Here is an 18,586-nt window from a genome sequence, read left to right on the forward strand (position 1 = left end):
TAACACTGGGAGCTTCAAATCGGTAGAAAAGTCTCTTCAGGAAGTTGGTAGTGACTATGGCATCATTGGTTGGAAATGCTTGGGCTTCGACCCATCTGGAGACGTAATCTACTGTTACGAGGATATATTCTTTCCCATTAGACTTTGGGAATGACCCCATAAAGTCTAATCCCCATATATTGAAAATCTCACAAGCTTGAATATTAGTCCGAGGCATCTCATTCTTCATAGAGATAATACCTTCCCTTTGGCATGCGTCGCAACGCTTTACAAGCTCTTGCGCATCTCGGAATATAGACGGCCAATAAAATCCTGATTCGTAGACTTTTCTTGCGGTTAAGTTTGTTCCATGATGACCTCTAGTTGGTCCATGGTGACATTGGTGAAGAATCTCTGCTGCTTGTTTTTCATCTACGTACCTCCTGATTATCTGATCAGGGCAAATTCTAAATAAGTAAGGATCTTCCCAGTAATAGTACTTGGCATCCCTGAAGAACTTCCTTCTTCGGGAGGTGCTCATTCCTTTTTGTACTACTCCGGCAACTAGGTAGTTGGCCACGTCGGCATACTAAGGAGTGTCAGTAAATTTTGATCCTATGTGAGTTTTTCCTAAACTCATAAGTTGTTCTTCCAAAAATTTATCTCTGATATCTTGTTCAACAAGTTTTTCCATTGCTGGGTTCTCCAAACGACTAAGATGGTCTGTTGCGACGTTCTCTGCTCCTTTCTTATCTTTAATCTCAATATCGAATTCCTGAAGGAGTAAGATCCATCGTAGGAGTCTTGGTTTCGCGTCTTACTTAGTGAATAGATATTTGAGGGCTGAATGATCTATATAGACCGTAGTTTTGGATAGGATGAGATAGGAACGGAATTTTTCGAAGGCAAATACTACAGCTAGCAGCTCCTTTTCCATGGTAATGTAATTCTCTTGAGCTCCGGTTAACTTTTGCTTGCGTAATAGATTGGATGAAAGTGCTTCTCTACCTAATGTCCAAGCACAGATCCAACTGCGAAGTCACTCGCATCACACATGATTTCAAATGGTAGACTCCAATCAGGAGCTATCATGATGGGTGCATGTGTTAGCTGTTCCTTCAGATAGTTGAATGCTTTTCGACATTCTTCATCGAAGACAAACGGGACTTCCTTCCCTAGGAGATGAGTGAGAGGCCGCGTGACCTTTGAAAAATCCTTAATGAAGCGTCGGTAAAAATCAGCGTGTCCTAGGAAACTCCTTACCACTTTTACTGTGGTAGGTTCTGGAAGTTTAGTAACGGTCTCAATCTTAGCCTTATCAACCTCTATTTCTGCTTTTGAAATCTTATGTCCTAAAACTATCCCTTCTTTAACCATGAAGTGACATTTTTCCTAATTTAGAACTAAATTTTACTCTTCACACCGGGTGAGCATCTTGTCAAGGTTTGAAAGGCACGAATCAAAGGTACTACCAAAGACTGAGAAGTCGTCCATGAAGACTTCCATACAACGTTCAATCATGTCATGGAATATTGCTACCATGCATCACTGAAATGTAGCTGGTGCATTGCATAACCCAAAGGGCATGCGTCGATAAGCAAATGTTCCATAAGGACAGGTAAAGGTTGTCTTTTCTTGGTCCTTTGGATCGAGGGAAATTTGAAAGTAGCCGGAAAAACCGTCAAGGGAACAGTAGTATTCATTTGCAGATAGACGTTCCAACATTTGATCGATGAAAGGTAATGGAAAATGATCCTTCCGGGTTACATCGTTAAGTTTACGATAATCTATGCAAACCCTCCAACCGGGGACTTCCCGAGTTGGAATAAGCTCATTATTCTCATTTTGAATTACGGTTGTCCCTCCCTTTTTGGGTACCACTTGAACAGGACTAACCCATGGCGAATCAGAGAAGGGATAGATCAGACCGATGTCCAGAAGTTTGATTACTTCTTTCTTGACGACTTCTTGAATCATAGGGTTGACCCTTCTTTGCCTCTAAACTAAAGGTTTGAAATCGTCTTCCATGAAAATCTTGTGGCTGCAATAGTTGGGGCTGATCCCTTTTATGTTGGAGATCTTCCAAGCAATTGCCTTCTTATGTGATTTCAAAACTTGAATCAATTTCATCTTCTCTTGTGGCGTAAGGTCTTTTGAGATGATTACAGGGAGTTACGATTTTCCTTCTAAGAATGCATACTCCATATTATCGGGTAACTTCTTCAATTCCAATTCCGGAGGTTCCTCGGTAGATGGCTTCATCCTAGCTATCTCTTTTCGGTCAAACGACTCATTCTTCTCCTGGAATTTTGATTCTTCAGTAGCGGTCGTTGATGCTATCTGTTCTTCATTTCTGGAAATTGTCCTTCTTAATGCTTCCTCTTCAGAAACGTCTTCTTTAGTTTCCAAGGTAGGTTCGGGAATCTCCTCACATTCCTCTTTTGACTGAGGTTCCTGATATACCAGAATGAAATTTGTCTCTTCATTCAGTCTTCTCCTTAATAGAGGTAAAGGAATGCCTTGTCCTAGTGGTGCTACTTGGATAGTCTTGCCAAGAAAATTACTTTCAGAGAGGGGAGATTTGTGTTAACTAAGGTTTATGGCTGAATGGTTGTCGGGATTTCCTTCTGGAGGTGTAAAAAACAGATCCTTAGAAATTTGATCTTGACTACATATAGCCATGGTTTCTTCCAAGTATTCGTTGGCGAGTTCTTAAAAAGAATCAGAGAGATTCACATCTTCTTCTCTAGGATGGTTCATGAGATGATCAACATTGAATGTGATTTCTTCTCCTCCAACCCTTAATTTCAATGATTTCTCGTGCCCATCAATTACGGCCTTGGCAGTATTTAGGAATGGTCTGCCAAGTATGAGTGGGACCTTCGTGTCTTCCTCAATATCCATAATGACGAAATCAGCGGGAAATGCGAACTTATCCACTCTAACTAGGAAATCTTCAGCTATTCCTGGCTCTGTCCGCGAGTTGGATAGTCATTCTGGTAGGCCTTAAGTCATTTAATCCTAGCTTTTTGAATAATGAATAGGTCATTAGGTTTACACTGGCTCCTAAGTCTGCTAGTGCATTGCTAATTTGGACATCTTGCAGGTAGCAAGGTACCGTAAATCTTCATGTATCTCCTAACTTAGGGGGAATTCCATGTTGTAACACTAACTTAAGGGCAAGCTAACTATCTCTCTTTGTTTGAAAGCAGTTCTTTGAAAACTTTAGCGCAGTTTGGCATTTCTACTAAAGCATCTACTAGTCATTCATTCAAATGTAAATTCTTAATAATATCCCAATACTTAGCGAATTACGCTTCTTGTTTTTCCTTCCTAAGCCTACCTGTGAAAGGTATGTGGGCGCGCGGAATAATTTCTGGGGCCTTAGGAGAAATAGGTTCCGGTGGATTGACAACTAGGTCAATTGGCACAGGTTCCTTACCGGAAAAATCTTGTATGGGCATATTGACAGTTGTTTCTTTCCCTCCTCTAGTAATTACTAGGGCATCAAACTCACTACACTCTATATCAACTTTAGTGGTTAAACGTTTAAGTGTAATCTGAAAATTAGTAATTAATTCTTCAAAAGTCTTTATCAAAGTGTCAAACTTATTCTGACATTCTATGACTTGAAGGTTTATCGTGTATTGCTTTTTCATAATTTTAACTCAAATTTCCTTAGAGTGGAGAGTAGGTTTGTGCAACGGGAAGATTATATTATGATCCCAGCTACTTTGTTGTTTGTGTGCCCATCTAGGGTAAGGATACCTTAGATTGGTTCTAGTAGCATCGGAGTTTCTAGGAATTTGTAAATTTTGAAGAGTGAGGGTGAGATCTTGTAACCTGGTTTCCAGCATTTGTACCGTATGATCGAAGATGTCATCCTTCTCAGCAGCTTCATTGCTCCAATCTTCCTGTTGTGCAGCTATTGTGTCCAAGAGATTCCATGCTTCGTCTACTGTTCGGGACATAAATTGCCTTGCGAGGCCATGTCTAAGAGAGATTTATCATCCTTGGTCAAACCATTATAAAGTGTACAGATTATGTCTGGCTGACTTAACGAATAATTCGGACATCTTTTAAGCATCATCTTTATTCTATTCCATGCTAGACACAATGACTCATTTTTTTTTAGAAAAGTTTGTGATGTCATTTCTTAAACAGGTTTGCGGGGAGGGTGGATACAATTTGTTTAGAAATTTAGTGGCTAAATCCTCCCATGAATGGATTGAGTTCGGGTTAAGTTCGTCAAACCAGGCTAAAGCATGTGCAGAAAGTGAATATTGAAAAAAGATGAAGTTTTAAAAAGTTTTTCTCACTTTCTTTCTTCTTAAAAGAGTCAACCAGACTGATAAATTTGTTTAAATGAAAGTTTGGATCGTCAGTCGGTGATCCTTGAAATTTACAGATCATACTGACTAGTTTAATCATGTGTGAACTGATTTCAGGAATTCCTTCGATTCCTAATGTGATTGGTCCTCCTCTTTCCTCTAAGCATGACTTATGCATAGAAGCAAGGGTATCTTTTTGTTCCAATTTTTAAATTTTGCTGTTTAAAAAGGCTTAAAAGTAACTTTTAGAAAATATTAATTTACTAAAAGGATCGATAACTTAATAAAAACAATTATTCTTGAAATTCGGTCGCTAACCAAATCGGATGTCTTAACTGATAGATTTCTTACAGATTACTTGTATCGAGGTAGCCAGGCTGACTACGCAGATGCAGGATCCTTTTGGTTCCAATATAATTGGAGACTGTTCGAAAAATCCAACAACCAAGTCTGTGTATAATTGTCTTTTTTAGACACCACCAAACAAAACTTTTGTCTGTTTAAAATCTTTCTCAATCAAAATAATCGATCCCCGGCAGCGGCGCCAGAAAACTCTGATGTCACTACAAAGATATGGCCGAAATGGACGGTTTTATTCGTGCGGTGTCGTTAGGCCACAGGACGTCTGATTCAGTTGATCAAGGTAGCACGCAGTGGTTTTGTTTATTTATATTGTGCATTACTTTTACTTTCTAAGGTGTAGAAGGTGTAAGTTAACCTAGTGTCGTGTTTTTTTATGGATTAACGAATTGAAGATCAAGTGGATAATTATCTTTTAGTTAAATTACCTAGATAAAAGATAGTAGTTGGTTTAAGCTAAAAGTTCTAAATGCAGAAAAGTAAATAAGTGGAAGGATATCCGGAGTATGCAGATCAGGAAAATGTTGACCAAGATATCAGTGTTAGGTTAGGGAAAGGTAATTATACTTATGTTAAGACTACGCTTGGAATGATGTAGATCTGGTTGGATGAGCCAATTACACAGACCTACTTATCTCTGAACTCTCGGAGTTCTCATTGAGCAGTGAGAAGTATGTCACTTGGTCGTATAATTGAAAGGTAGCAATACCTCAGAGGTTATCCTCAGTAAAGTACTAGGTTTATTAGTGAGTTAAGCTCTAATTCTAATCCTCGTTATCAGTTTATTTAACTGAATAACAACGTGCCGTGTTGATTGAACACTGATCACAAATGGAGGAAATCTGTCGGTTTAAGTTGGTAAAACCTTAAATGAAAACTAACAACCATTCCATCATACTAATGAGATCATATCAATTCAAACATTATACAATATTACAGTTGATATACTGATAGTAAAGCAGATAGAAACCTAACGAGTACCTAAACAGTTGATATGACTAAGACCTAAATCAACAATCAAACAAGAACATGCAATAGGCTTAGGTCACACAGTGAAGGCACTAACTAGATCTTAACAGCTCCTAAGAATTCTCTTCGGAACAGTCAATAGGCATACTAGGTCATTCATGTCTCAATTCCTAAATTCCGTGTCCTAAAAGCACATTAAATGCCTCTCGGGAACTTCAGCCATACCGAGTTCATAGAATCTTCAGATACAGTATAACCAGGAGTCTTAATCCTATGAAGTAGCTAATTTCATATAGGTAGACAAGTCCTGATCACAACCTAGGTTGGTCAATCCTTAAGATGCTAGCATACAAATCTATCAGACTTCCTAGTTCAGTATTATAACAGTAATCGTACTCATTTAACATAATTACGCTAACCCAAACTTCTATCATGGCAACATACAGATTAATTAAGCTATCATGGTAATATCGGAATGTATTATTAAACATAAGAAGTAAGAAAACATGTTTAATACAAAAGACAAGCGTTTCGGATAAAAACCTGAAAAGGCCGAAGAAATCTGCCCGAGATCACAGAGACTCGCCGGGATATCCTCCGGAAAATAAAAGCTAAGCTAACTACTACTAACTAAAAGCTTGAAAATATGAAATGAATTACAAATTGAGTGTGTGTTGAAATGGATGGAGAAAGCCCTTTAAATAGATTTGAAATTTGCCTGCAAACGGCTGGCATGCCCTTTGGCAAGCCGTTTGCAGGGCCCATTTGCCAGGTTTGCCCGTTTAAGGTACCCGTTTGCTCTGACCATTTGGCAGGCTGTTTGCCATACTGGTAAGCCGTTTGGCAAGCCGTTTGGCTTGATGATTTGCTGGAACGTAACTTGATTTCTTGTCTTTTACCGTTTTCGCTCTAGAATCTTCGTTTTACCTCCGTTTTACTTGATTCTTTTTTCATCACCTTCGTAATTACTTAATCTACAAAATCAACCGAAAAAGTGATAATTTTGCTGACAAATTTAAATCTTTATTGTTTTAGGGCTTAATATTGAGGGTAAAAATGTGACTTTTTGGCCGATATCAACAAGATATGACCGAAACTTGTCGAAAGCAAACACAACCTCGAGAAGATCTTTCTCGATAGTGGTGTAATTCAATTGGGCCCCATTTAAAGTCTTGCTTGCATAATAAATGGGTCTAAAGTGTTGGTCAACCCTTTGACCAAGAACCACACCGAGTGCATAGTCGCTCGCATCGCACATTAATTAAAAGCCTTTGTCCCAATCGGGAGAGATAAGAATTGGTGAATTGGTGAGATTTTCTTTCAACAACTTAAAAGCTTCAGTGTACTCATCATCAAATAGAATGCTCTAACGATATGGTCATGGGTCGGGCAATTTTCGAAAAATCTTTTATAAAGCGACGATAAAAACCCGCATGCCCAAGAAAGCTTCGTACTGCTTTCATATCAGAAGGTTCCGGAAGGTCTTTTATTACACTAATCTTAGCTTTATCTACCTCAATCCTTGCCTTTGAAATTTAATGACCCAACACTAACCCCTCGTTAACCATAAAGTGACATTTTTCCCAACTTAGAACCAAATTTGCATTTTAGCAACGGGTCAACATTTTATCTAGGCTTTTAAGCCAATGGTCAAACGATTCCATGAACACCAAAAAGTCATCCATGAATACCTCCATCGTGTCCTCAACCATATCCGAAAAGATTGCAAGCATGCATCTTTGGAATGTCCCCGGAGCGTTACACAACCAGAAAGGCATTTTTCGGTAAGCAAATGTACCATAGTGACATGTAAAGGTAGTCTTTTCTTAATCCTCAGGGTCTATCAGGATTTGGAAGTATCCCAAAAACCCGTCAAGAAAATAATAAAACTCTCTCCCGGCTAGACGTTCGATCATTTGATCAATGTATGGGAGTGGGAAATGGTCCTTTCTTGTGGCATCGTTTAGACTCCTATAGTCAATGCATACCCGACATCCCATGATGGTTAGGGTTGGGACAAGTTCGTTTTGGTCATTTAAGATCACCGTGGCCCCACCCTTTTTGCGCACTACTTGAACAGGACTCACCCATGGTGAGTCAGAAATTAGGTAGATAAGGCCCACATCTAACAATTTAATTACCTCATTTTTAACTACCTCCTTCATATTTGGGTTAAGTCTCCATTGTCTTTGGACAACCGGTTTTAAATTCTCTTCCATGAGGATTTTATGTGTACAATATGATGGATTGATGCCCTGGATGTCCGTGGTCTTCCATGTTATCGCTTTGTGATGGGACTTAAGAAGTGAAACAAGTCGTGTCTTTTGGTCTTGGGTGAGTCTCTGATATTGCTCTAATTATACACAGTTTATCTCGCAATATCTCTCTCATTTCATTCGGTTTTAAGGATCATTGGGCCCGAAAGTTGTTTATTTGCGCTAAAGTGTCGGTTCAAGGCTAAAAACTCGATTTGGTGAAAAATTGACCAAGTCTTAATCAAAAGAGGCAAAGAAAATGACAAGTGCATAAATCATCTCCAAAAGTGCCGCTCTTAATAGAAGAGCGTCGATCCTAATGGTCAAAAGCGCCACACCTTAGAGAGAATCGATGTTCTTGTATATGTTTTGACACCATTTTCCACCAGTAGCCAAAAGCGCCGCAATTCATCACAAAAGCGGCGCTCCTGAAGAAAGCCAAAAGCGTCGCACCTAAACCAAAAGCGGCGCTCCTGTCGTTGTTCTGCCCAGAATTTTCAGCACTATAAAAGGAAATAGATTAGGTCATTTCAAGGAGAGCTGCAATTCCAAGTTCGATTTTCACTTCCAAAACCCTAATTTCATCATCTATTAGAGTTTGAAGGTGAATTGAAGGAAGCAAGCTCAAGATCAATCATAGTTTAGCTCTAGATCTTCTTCTCTTTGTATTTGGGTTGTAATCTCCACCTTTCTTTCTCTAATTTTGAATTAAATACTTGTAATAACTCAATATAATGTTTATTTGTGTTTCAATGCTTATGATTAGTGTAATCTTAGCCATGCTTGGCTAAATTTATTGTGTTTGCTTATCTATGAATCTCTAATGCATGGATTTGCACTAAATTAATTGGATGAAGTTGTTTGAATGAAATACATGAACAAGTGTTATTGTGTTAGCTATAGATCCATTACTATGCATTTATTTTAGGCTTTACTTTGATTACATAGATTGAGTAGCCCTCTTAGTGATTTGAGAAGTGAATCAATTTATGCTTCAACACTTATAGTGATCTAGACAACTAGATTAAGGATTTCAAGTGATTGTGTTCTTGATTTAAGTTGGTTTTCCATTGGCCTTTAGTCAACATAGTGGTGTTCGATTATCTTAAGTGATTTTGATAGTTGGAGGGTTCTAAGTGATTTCAACCCAAGCATAATCCCAATAACCAATCATGCTTAACTTGATCATATAATTTAATGCTTATGTGAGTTTGCAAAGTGTAATTTGATTAAGGTTTGGTAGTAATGCTAAACATTTAATAGTTCAACAACTAATGCGATAACAATTTGGGTAAAATGGGGCAATCCAAGCATAGAGAGGATTAGGTAAGTGAATACTACTTAGTTAATTGAATTAGTTCTTAATATTTAGTTACTCGTTACTTGTTACTAGTCTTAATTGTTAAGTTTAAGTTTGTTTACTTGTGCACGTCTTAGTTGTTAATTAAAATCAATCAAAACCCCCCCAATCAAGAAACCCTAGGACAATTAATAGTTTCAATTATTCGACTTACACTGCTCTCTTGGGACGAACTTGAAACGAATACTTACATAAAAGTGCTATGATAACCGGGTTCTAAGTGCTCATTAGTTGTGTGTGCTTATTTGTAGTGTTTGAATCTTGTATAAATTTTGAGGGTAATTGATGTATTGTTCCACCCGCATCACTACTTTCTTGGCGCCGCTGCCGAGGAGCGATTAGCTAGTGGAATATTTGGTTTATGCTTTTAATCGTCCAATCCTTTTGTAAGGGTTTACCCTTACAAAAGTTACTTTTCTTGTTTTTATATTTTATTTTATATTTGGATAACCGTTTGTGTTTGTGTTGTGATTGAAGGATAGGTACTTTGGTGTATGAAAACAAGATCTCAAAAGGATCAAGAGTTTACACATCCATTTTCTGATCCGGAGAAACACGTGTACAGGGTTTACAAGCTTAGAGAAGAGAGGGTATTAAAGGAAATATTTTAAGGTTTTGCCATTTTGTTTAGTAGATATGGACGGAGTTGAAGAGGGTGATCCATTCAACCAAATATCGGTTAATCAAGAGCAACAGAATGATTCAAATGACACTCCGATGTGGATCGCTAGGTTGGTTGCACCTACTTTGGTGCCTCCTACCATTACAAAACCACCAATTGTAGCCGATAATTGGAAGATCGAGGGCAACTTCTTCACAATGATCAAGGATATGCTATTTCATGGGTCGATAGAGGAAAATTTGTTTGAATACATTCAACAATTTAATGATATTTGTGACATCTACAAGAACAAGGATGTTACTGATGACGCTTTCAAGTTAAGGGTATTCCCCTTTACTCTTCAAGGTGATACGAAGGTGTGGTTAAGGAACCTACCTTCCGATTCTATTAGGAGTTTTCAAGATTTAACTGAAGCTTTTATCAATCACTTTTTCCCACCATCAAAGGCGAAGCGCCTTAGAATGGAGATTAATTGATTCACTCAACGGAATGATGAGTCTTTGTATGATGCACGGATATGATTCTAGAAAATGCTAAGAGCTTGTCCACTACATGGTTTGACTAAGAAAGAATACTTCAACACATTCTACCGGGGTACTAATGCTTTGACAAGACAAACTCTCGATGCATCTTCGGGAGGAGTTTTTATGTATAAGTCACCTAATGCGGCCGAAACCATGTTAGAGGATATGTCGGTTGTGACGACCTGGAAATTTCTGACCAAATTTAAACTTAATCTTTATATGTTTCGGACACGATAAGCAAAGTTTGTAATGTTGAGTCTCGAAAATTTTGAACTGTTTCATATATTCATTTACCCTTCGACTGTTCTCGATGATTCACGAACAACTATTTGTAAATAGATACATATATATTTAAAAATATAAATATATATTAATTCGAAATATAATTTGAAATATTATATTAGTTAGTTATTAGAATTAATTTTGTAAAATAAAATAATATAAGATATAATAAAACTTATTATTAAAATGAATCTATATATAGATATAAAAGTTTATGGAATACATTTATTAACTAATTGGAACACTCGGTTGGCATTTCGCTAATGTTCATATAGATCTAATACGAGTTCAAGAGGATTCAAAATAAAAGTTGAACTGTAAATCGATTACGAAGATTATAGGTTTGATAAAAATATTTTTATCTTTTTAGTTTAAATGTTAGTACTCAGTACCTATTAATTGGAACAGAAAATAAATAATTAACGAATGTTTTTGATCAAGTTTCATACAGTTAATGACCAGAATAAATAAATGGTCTTAATTTAAAAATTAGAGATTTTTCTGAATACTAATACATATTAACTGTTTAGCAATGGACACGATAGTACCCTGCAATTTAAAACTGTCGGTAGATGAAGTTAAAATATAAGGCTGGTTTACTAGTGACAATATTAAATCATTGATTCCAGTTCATCAAACGTGTTCCTTTCCCACAACTTACTTATATTATATATATATATATATATATATATATATATATATATATATATATATATATATATATATATATATATATACATATACATATATATTAATACAATACAGAGATATATTAAACACACAAGACGCCACACAAATTATTAACCCGTGAATCCAATTGATTATTATGATTTACTGTGTTTGTTTTCTTTTCTTCCCACTTGTTTCGTTAAACTGAACCATTTAATTTATCTATGTTAAATATATACTCATCATGTGAATACATGCATCAAATCAAATCACAAACACCTTTTCCTGTTTTCTTTCATCCACATTTTCCACCACTTGTGATTTCTTTATCTTTTCTGTTTCCTACTTTCTATTACCAACCTACTATACAAATCACCACCATCAAATTTATGACCCTTTTTACTTGAAAACTATAATCATCACCAAACCATTTTATTTGTGGCTATTATGCACGACTAACAACCTATAACCATCACATTTTTTTGTTACTGTTTATCACCATAACATTTCACCATCTATCAATTTTCTTTCTTCTTTGTAACCAAGAACTACAACAACCATTACCACCGAATGCTTATGTTTATGTTTGTAGTTCAACATACACCAACACAGACCCATGTGTTTTACTATTACTAATATGAGACTGTTTTTGCTACTGTCGATGAAGAAACCACATCATCGGTACCACCATCTAACACCCACCAACTTTTCTCTCTATCTCTGTAGCGACCCCGACAAATCGTCAAGTGACGGCGTCGACTACGTAGGTCCTATTACCTGGTCATAAGTCTTTAAAACAGACGTTTGACCCAAAATATGTCGCATCCATTCAAGTGTAAAGATTGTTTCAAAGTTTACAAAGATAATTGACCACAAGTTAAGTTACAACGTTATAAGTACAAATGAAAACTATGCGACACAGTTTAAATAAGTTCAAAAGATGCTCCAAAATGCATGTATACTCGACATCCAAGCAAGTATCAAAAGAGTGCGGAAGCATGTATCACTAAGCATTCAAAACCTGAGAAAACATAGAAGAATCTGTCAACGAAAACGTTGGTGAAATCATAGGTTTAGTAAGTATTAAACGTTGTTTTTGTACCACAAGATTTTGTATTTCCATAACGTAGATTATCCAAATCATTTGCATTCCAAAAGTGTTGTTATACGCGAGCACTCAATTATCAAAACTTAACCAACGTTACCCCATCACACAGTGCTAGAACCCACACTAAAACACAAAAATATATTTCATCCGCATAACGGTAGCGAACCGTCCGAATGAGGGTTTGTTAAACCCGTATGGCCACACAATATAAGTTCTCGCTTACACCCTGCAAGTGTAACTAATGATAATCGAATTGAGGCATTTTTGTTCTAACTCGCACGTGGAATGTTTGTTTTCACACTTGTGTTCAAAACATAAAAGTAAGTAGTACAAGATGTAACAAAGTATATGTTTTCTCAGCCCACGATTTAAAAGTATAAAAGTTGTTGAAAAGGTGGGACTATGATCTCACCTTGAGCGCAAGAGTTAATAAAGTACTTCAACGAGTAAACGTGCAAAGAACAATGCTAGTCTCGACCTAAACAATTAGGTTGTATCAATAACGATAGTCACGAAAGGTCAAAGTTGTTCAATTAGTCCTATGGCTCGTTACGACTCGATTATGTAGCATGTGAAATCAAATTGTCAAGTTTCATGCAAGGTACAAGTATATAAACAAGTTAGGAGGGTTGCATAATCATTTGGTTAAGTTTGACAAAAAGTCAAACTTTGGTCGGTCAAAGTCAACAAAAGTCAACACGTTCGGGTCGGGTCCCGGACAAATTTTCTATGCTAATTATTCATATACAAGTATATTAAAACAAGTTTCATGTGAATCGGAGGTCCGTAGGTCATCAAACATTTCACGTGAAATGGGACGAGGAGGTCAGAATCTGACCAGGTACATCTGCGCGCCGCGCGGGGATGGGGCGCGCCGCGCCACCATCTGTGCAGGTCTGTTTCTGTTTTTCCCAAGTATGCACGAGCCAAAATCAATTCTAACACAACAATTGACCCGCAAACACTTATAATGCCTATCATATATCGTTGGAAAGGTATTTTGACGAGGAATACAACTAAGCACTTATGGTCCAACAATAACATCATTTACAATAGCCGAAATCTCATCAAGCGAACAATAAAAGTCCATTTTCAAAGTTTCAAGTTCATCAATCGCATTTTGAGTTTCGGGAAACCAATTCACACATATGATATGCCGTTTTGAAGGTAATGAAGCATACATTACTACTAAACACTAACAATTAACATTCCATGACATTCAAGCATCCAAAAATTCATGTCAAGAACTATCAAACCCTAGTCAAACATCTCAAAATCAATAATCATGTTTTTGAAGTTTTCTTAATCAACCTACACATCAATTTGAAGCTAATGATGCTAGTAACACATTTAATACATGAACTTTAACAATTAAACAACTTTTAATCATCCAAAATCAAAGATTAAGCAAGCAATTTTCATATTCAAGCTAGTTACACCAAAAACAACAAATCGAGCATACAAATTACATACGCGACATCACAATGAGCCATAGACACTAACTAACACCATTTCAAGTCAAAAACACGAATTTAGAGAAATCTAGAGTTTTAGAAATGTTACCCAAACTTGATGATATTGGTATCAAAATGTAGAGGATGAAGAGAGGATCACGAAAATGTAATTTGTTTTGATGTTTGCTTCTCCAATCGGATTTAGATGATGATTTTATGTTTGAGGGTTTTGAGTTCAAAAATGGGAAGTAGAGAGAAAGAGGAGGATGAAGGTGGGAGGTGGAGATGAAATGAATGGATGTGGTAAGTGGGTTGACTAGTTGACCTAGTTAACTAGTTTGCCCATTTGGCAATCTCGGTCCCTCGAGTTTCAAAGCGGGTGCGGGAATTAACCCAACGAATATTTTAAAAACGTTCGAGTAACGGATGACTTTCTAATTAGATAACGAGAATATTATGAACGTTAGTTAACGAAAGATACAAATTTGAATAACGAAAGATATTATATAAAAAAAAAAGACGGTGTTAAAATAAATTAAACGGAAAATCACGGGATGTTACATTATCCACACCTCAAAAGAAATTTCGTCCCGAAATTTAGTTGGAAGTAATAGTCGATGTCTCTTACTCGAGACTTAGTGTAGTAACTCTACGAATGATTGAAGGTACTTTCTTGAACATTCCACGAATCCGGATAGTCAGGGTGTTACGTTGTATTAGGGCTTGGTTTTACGATCCACAAGTTCAGCCGGTTTTTCCTATGAGGAGGAGTTTGTCATCAATAGTTGGTGCATCTAGAAGGATTGCACGTTCCTGTTCCGCAGGACACGTTTCTAAGTTTGTTACACGAAATGTAGGGTAAACGGAAACTTAATTGAGTCGGAAGTTCTAAACGATAGGAAGCGGTTCCAATACGCCCCAAGGTTTCAAAAGGTTCGATATTGCGGATATAGCCTTTCTCGATTTCCCAAAATGGATTACACCTTTCCAAGGTGCGGTTTCTCAATATTACGCGGTTACACACTGGGATTTGTGAGGTTTTCATCTAAGTTTGGTATGACTCTTTTGGGCGACTACGGGTCGTCCCGAGCCCTTCTCGGACTTGGATTATCTCAATTGTTGTTTCTTGGATGAGTTAAGATTCGGTGTTTTGTTTGCCACATGCTTTGGTCCAACGAATAGGGGTATGACATTAGCGGTCATATAGGGTTTCGGAAAGTGCGTGTGAACACACGATTGGTAACTACTGTTGTAAGAGGGATCTACTAAAAGCGACCATGCAAGTTTGAAACATGTCTTTCGAAGACGTAAATCGTTCGTTTGTTCGGTTCGTCTGTTTGTGGGTGGTACGCGGTACTCATGTCTAAGCGGGTCTCCAAGGTTTCTTGTAAAACTAGAAGTGAAACGAGTATTTCGATACGGAATAATTGACAAAGATACACCGTGTTGGAATAGAATCTATTAAGATACGTTTGAACAAGTCAGTTAGGGTTCGAAAAATGTTCGTTAGGACTATTCACCCTCGTGGCGAATACTAATGTAATATGATGAATTTCCCTATCCATGGAGAAATGTTACAAGGAGTTTCTTTAAACGAAAATGCGAGCGATAAAGATAGGAGTGAAATGAGGACTTAGAATAGGATGAGCTTGCATCTCGAGGTTGCCATAACGTGCCTCTAGTTGTCAAAAGTTGAAGTCTGAAAGAGAAACGAGATAGTACACGTGGTTGTATAGTTCGGGGTTGAATAATAGTTGGTCGATTATCAGAAATACAAGGGCGTTAAGTCAAAGAAGAGTGAAGTATCGTTGGATTGTGTGTTATCTTAATTTCCAGTAATATCAGACGGTAACGGTGAAATAACAGAGGTATGTAGTGTGGTACGTGATGACAAGAATATTGATCGGATCCACAATTTAGTATTCGAATTCTTCGTGCAAAATAACGAATTTCCGTTCCGTTGATTTCGAGTCGAGGGAGTATGCCTTTCGGCGTTCAAGTAGAAATATTTCCATGTTTGAGTTCCATCTGTTGCTATACGATTTTTAACTAGAAATGTTGGTGTGAAGAATCACGCTCAAGGTGCGAACACGGAGAGGTTTAAAGTTTTCCTTAGCGAGTTAACGAGTTTAAAAGTCGTGTAACACGAGAAAAGTCAGAAATGAATCTTCGGTAATAACAGACGAGATCTAAGATTTTTACGAATACAAGTCCGAGTTGGTAGAGTTTCCTGATTACATGTGGCTTGATTTCGAGATTTATTGTAATGCCTTGACCCTTAACATCATGGTCTAGAAAATTGGACTTCGTTCAACAGAAATTCTCACTCGGAGAATTTGGTATAGAGTTGCTCTTTTCTCAAAAGTTCGAGCGTAAGATGGTGATGTTGTTCGTTTTCCTTCTTTACTTAAATAAGTTAAGATGTCATCCATAAATACGATAACAGATTTGTCTAGATAAGTTGCATACGTGGTTTAGGAGGTTCATGAATACGGACGGAGTCCTAAACAAATCAAACGGTACTAAGAGAGATTTACAACTAACGTTGCGAGTTCGGAAAAATGGCTTAGGAGACATCGTCTCCCTTAACCCCCAATTGATGATAACCGGAACGGAGGTCGATTTGGAACATACGGGATTCGTGCAAATAATCATGAGGTCATGGATGCTAGGGAGAGGGTATCGGTTTCCAACCGAAAATTTCTTAGTTCACAATAATCTATACATAAATGTAGGGCAACAATTTCTCCTTAATGAATAGGTTTTGAGTTCCTTAGTTCTATTGGTGTCGAGTTCAATTTCTTAACGTATATCCTCCGATAATATTTATAGGCACACAATATTTTTCCATTGGTCGCTTAAATCGTCTAAGTAGTATCTGGGGGAAAGAGGTGGAATATAAAGAGCACGAGTCAAATCCTTGGTTATAAAACGTCTAACGGTACTCGAATCGAATAAGTATGAAATATACGGTTTGTTGTGAAGAAACGTACCCGTGACTAGTCCATCATCGTCTCGGGCATCCTAGGTGTCGATGTTGTAAGTTCAACGGCGCGCTTTGGTTTTTGCTTTATTCTTTGGGCATTCATTCCTAAAATGACCCGATTGGCCACATTTGTAGCAAATACTCGGCTTTGGTGCGTCGGGCCCCTTTTGAGTGACGGGGGCGGTACTTCCACAATACTTGGCAAAATGACCACTACCTTGGCACCGATGGCAAATTAGCTTGCCACATTCACCAAAATGATGCTTGTGGCATTTATTGCAAAAAGGTCGTGTCCCAGCGTAACTTTTCTTGCCGACGGGGGTGAGAGGTTCCTTGGCAAAGTTGTTGTTGTAGTTGCTCGATTGGGGGGCTTCCCATTTTCTTTTGTTGTCACCCGACTCATCCTCGGCTTTAGGTGCCGGCACTTCAATCTCGTCTACCGTTTTGATCAATTGACGGGCCATATTCAGGGCCTCTTGGTGATTACTGGGTTTGGATGACATTACTCCTTGTTTGATGTTCTTGGGAAGACCATCCATGTAAAGTTCAACCCTTAGAGGTTCGGGGGTCACGAGGTTTGGGCACATCAAGGATAGCTCAGAAAATTGTTGATTATATGCCTTTAGGTCATTCCCGACCGCTTTTAAAGTTCTTAGTTCGTGTTCGAGCTTACGGGTCTCTTCGCGCGGGAAGTATTCGGTGATCATATTTTTCTTTAAGTCGGCCCATGAGAGAGTGTGAGCTTCATCGATACCCACCGACAGCACATACGTATTCCACCATGTGAGGGTGATACCGGCAAAAGTGTGGGTGGAATATTTGACTTTGTCTTGGTCCCGACAACCGCTTATGCTAAAAACGGCTTCTGTTTGCTCAAACCATCGGGTGAGCACAACCGGTCCTCCGGTCCCATCGAAGGTGTGAGGTTTGCACCCCATGAAAGTTTTGTAGGAGCAACCCTCGTTTGAATTACCGGCTCCATGGTTGTTGTGGTTGTGGTTGTTATTGATGTCGGAGGAGATACTAGCCATAGCCGCACCTATGGCGGTGGCTATCATGCGTTGAAAAGCTTGTTCGGAAGTTTCATTACGTGGTCCGCGACGGGGAGGCATTGTTCCTTCAAGACACAAGAATATCGTTGATTAGTATTCTCAATAATACTAATCATGATAGGGAATGATGATGTAGAGAAAATTTTCCTTGACTCGCCTTAAATTCTTTATGTCATAATGTCGGAATGTCCATATGAATCACCGTAATATAATCCCGGAAATTATATTACCCTGATTCTCATGTGCATTTAACATTACCTCATAAAGTCAAGGTGGCGCGTCAACAAAATTTATCAACGTAAGATCAAGATCGAATACGAGTTAGATATGATTGAAGAGTTCGAGTATAAATGCACAAATAGTCAAGTAATTCCTACTTCAGTCTATATGCCGGTTGTAGTCTAGATTCACCTATGTACCCTATGACTCGGGGTGGACACAAATGAACTCTAAATCCCTACAACCAAGGCTCTGATACCACTTGTAGCGACCCCGACAAATCGTCAAGTGACGGCGTCGACTACGTAGGTCCCATTACCTGGTCATAAGTCTTTAAAACAGACGTTTGACCCAAAATATGTCGCATCCATTCAAGTGTAAAGATTGTTTCAAAGTTTACAAAGATAATTGACCAC

The sequence above is a fragment of the Rutidosis leptorrhynchoides genome, chromosome 9 (assembly GCF_046630445.1).
Source record: "Rutidosis leptorrhynchoides isolate AG116_Rl617_1_P2 chromosome 9, CSIRO_AGI_Rlap_v1, whole genome shotgun sequence".
Taxonomy (NCBI): Eukaryota; Viridiplantae; Streptophyta; class Magnoliopsida; order Asterales; family Asteraceae; genus Rutidosis; species Rutidosis leptorrhynchoides.